Raw genomic sequence first — 4,035 nt, 5'->3', positions numbered from 1 at the left:
CAATCTCAGTCACCTTCACTTTTCACCCTCTGGTAGCTGCTCAGTTAGCTCCTGTAAGGTAGCGCTGTGCTCACATACTCCACGCTGGATGTGAATTTATTGATGATCTTACAGTTTTCACACAAACCTTTCATCACATTCATTTCTATTGATGCCACAGGGTGTAAGAATCAGATGCTGGTGAGCATTTTACAACTCAAACATCCATGCTACCACTTAGTGCTTTGTGCAACAGGGTATATATTAATACCGATACTGCCTATAGCTGCACTGGATGATGCATAGCAGAATAACATGTACAGAATTTTTTTTTTTTTAAAGCAGCATGAGCACCATTTCCTTATTAATCCTTTGTGGTCCTGAGTTTCTTTGTACCGCTCTATCTGAAGCATAGCTCTTCCTATGAAAAGCCTCTCACACATTATTGGCTCTATCTAGCTTTTGTAGCTCTGTGGACAACACTGAGATACTGCTAATTAAAATTTCTATGATAAAATAATTAGCCTCCCTGGCAGACAATGGCAAATGAAATTCTTTTATAATCACTCAAATGAACTGATAAGAAACTTTTCAAGCATCTCACAGTTTACTGTTGAAAAGACAACCCCCCCCCCCCCCCCCCCCCCCAAACTCATTTACATGGACATACATACCTTAATGTTTAAAACAAACAAAATAAAGCCCCTTACCAGGATAAATGTCCACACCTCAGTCAGGTCATACAGAGTATGTACAGTGTATTCACTCACTTGTATAATCTGTTGGGGTCAAATACAGCTCATTTATACATTATTTTGATGTTTGAGATTGTCAGGTTTTAATTCACCTGAATGTTGTTGGCTGTATATTGCAGCGACAAACAAGATTCTACTATACATCTAGGTTTGTCTGATTTGTGGACCATCAACTGCTTTTATAACATTTTGTCATATTTTGAGTCTGAAAATGAATTACAATCAGGGTACATGCCTGAGTCCATCACAAGGTAAACACAGATAAAGACAACCAGATACACTCCCACCTAACATCCATGTTATTTAGACAGTGGGAAGAACCCTGAGTTACCAAGGAAAACCCAAATCCAGAGGGAGAACATGCAAAGTCCATACACAAAGGCCTGAGTGTCAGGTCACGTTTACACGTAACTGGGTATCTGAAAAAACGGATATTTCTCTGCATTTGGGCCGTGCATTTACACATAAACGCAACTATGACTCACCACAATGATTCCTGAAAACTCCTTCCACAGTGGAGATCTGTATAAAAGCCGTGTGTACATCCGAAATGTCCCCCCGAACTCCTTATCTATCGACTTTCACTTAACCCCACAAGTATTTTGTCTTGCAGCCATGATAAGGACTGTCTGAATTCTCAATAAGCAAAGAAAGGGAAGTTTGTTGCTTCCTTTAGAGCCTCCTTTAGCATAGGAGGCGAGCTCATGCTGCCCCACAATTTCTTGCGGTGACCAGATTTAAAGGGACCTGCTCATCCGAGCGTTTACGGAAAATCAAGATGGCGAAAAAAGGACGCAGATCATGTAAGTTACCAAAGCAATATTCTGCATTGAACAACTTTAAATAATCTAAAACCCAGATTCGCTTTTTATAGTCCATTTTCGGAAACTTGTAGTTCTTTCCCAACCACGGCAGACGTCACTAACTTGCCAGAATAAAAAAGACCTTCTACTCCACCAACGGCAGCATTTTTCATTTTAAATCCTCCTCAGAGCAAATGCTCACACTGAACCAGTAACCACAACAATGCACCCCTACTTTTTATTATTTTAAATCTGATCCATATTTATTTTATCATTTTACAGACGGTGTTTATTCTGCCTTTTTCTGCAAACAACCTGCTGTATTTTGTCACCCAGTGACAGAAATCAAATCTGACTTAGTCAGCATAGTAAGTCCTAATCACACAGTGGGGCACCTAATCCTTTTTCTCCAGCTGTGGCCACAGAAGCTGGACATGTCTGGACTCAACGTGGAGATTTGGTCCAAGCAAATCACATACAGGTTAAAGCAGTTAAGATAGCTATATCAGTCCTCACTTCTATTTGGACCACTAATTGGACGGATTTTGATTGCCGTGCTATAAATGTTTAATTCAGTTAAATACAAGAATAAATGATACATTGTAGCATAGAATTAATGACTGTGTCACTGAAAATGTATAAGAGCCATAGCTGTGGGACAACAGTGTTCCCATGATGTAAATCTGGAAATGACAACATTAGCTTCTGTAATGAAAAACTACACATTGTTACAGATGAGAAACATGTTCTCATTATTTTTGACATTTTTCCCATTATTCACTGCTCCCTTTCCACCATCATACAAGTTCTACGGATTTTAGTAACATGTTCATGTGAAGGGTCTATTGCAGTAAGTACCATTGCAAACCAATTATTGTAAAGTGGTAGACTGCTGTGAAACCCTCAAATCTGAGTATATTTCTCAAAAGTGCAATACCTTTGATTTTATCTGACATGAAAGAAACATCATACACCTACAAATGTCAATCACATGTGCTTATTTTTAAGTCTTTTATAAGTGGGGGTGTCTAGCATAAGGCCCGTGGGCTAAAACTGGCACCCAAGGGACTTTAATCCGGCCCGATAACCCACCACGCAAATTGTAAACATTTCAAAGAAAACATTGATTTTTTTTTAACACATTTTTAAAGATTAATGGACTCAACACAACACTGAAACCCGAGCTCAGGTATTGGAAATGCCACAACACCAATAACCATAACTTTAAAGTTTAAATTTAAAGGCTATTAGGGTATTATTTTACAGATCCGATCAATTAAGATGAAACTGGCCTGTATGTGGCCACTGAACTAAAATGTGTCTGACATTCCTGATATAACTTCATTTAAATTTTCAAGTGAGCATTAGAATGATTTTTTTTGATTTCAATTGAAAGTTTAGACCATAAAACATAGATTTTTTTTCATGCTTCACACATATTGGTACATAGCCAAAATAAGTAGCCAAAATAAGTTATTGGTATAGCTCAATGTGCTTAAGTAAAATGAAATAGTACACAGCAAGGGTGTGAAAGAAGAGGATTTTGAGGATTAGCTGTGAGAGTGAAAGAATGCCTTGCCATTTGCCATTGACAACGTGTACACAGACACACACACACACACACACACACACACACACACACACACACACACACACACACACACACACACACACACACACACACACACACACACACACACACACACACACGGTTACCATAACCACGCATTAGTACTAATTGCGGTCATTTAAACCATAGTGGTTTTTAATGTTAAAATGGTCAATGTAGCGCAATACTAAACAAGCCAGTCAAAAAAAAAAAAAAAATCGTATTAAGTTGATTAAAATTATGGAATATGAGCCCACATTCCAGTCCTCAAGGATGTGATGAATCACAGCAGAAGCCAACAAATCAAAAAGGTCCCAATTGTTGTTCATACGCATTCATTATAAAAGCTTTCCACAGCAGCCTGTAGTGGAATGGGAGAGTGGAGCAATTGGAATAGAGCCTAAAGATTTTGACTATAGGTGTCAGTTAGTTTCCCAAATGGTAACCACGACAACTGTTTTATTAATTTCACTTTTGTGTTAAAAAAAAATAAAAGGAAAAGAAAGAAAAGACATTTAAAAACATGTATGTTGAATAAATGCAATAAATATTTTACATAATTGCCATAATTTTGTCCTCTGGTACTGAGGAACATATTTTTGAACCCCTTATACTGATCCAGATTGTCCATCTTTGATCTGAATAATTAGTCCTCCATATTAAGAATGCAGATCATTGAATTTGCCTAAATATTCGAATTAATGATCAATTTGACTTGAAACCACATTGAAACAGTGCCGTGTCTGTCACATAAATGATGGAAGGGTATTGTGTGGCTGTTACTCCATTGGTCCAATATTTGTTTGTGATTTGCCTCACACTTGTTAAATGATATCCATTTTTTTTCCTGGTTTGTTCAACTGACTTGGATTTGTTGGTTTTCTCTATG

The sequence above is a fragment of the Blennius ocellaris genome (assembly GCF_963422515.1).
Source record: "Blennius ocellaris genome assembly, chromosome: 13".
NCBI classification, from domain to species: domain Eukaryota; kingdom Metazoa; phylum Chordata; class Actinopteri; order Blenniiformes; family Blenniidae; genus Blennius; species Blennius ocellaris.
The sequence above is the reverse complement of the archived record's forward strand: the minus strand, read 5'-3'. Positions refer to the sequence as shown.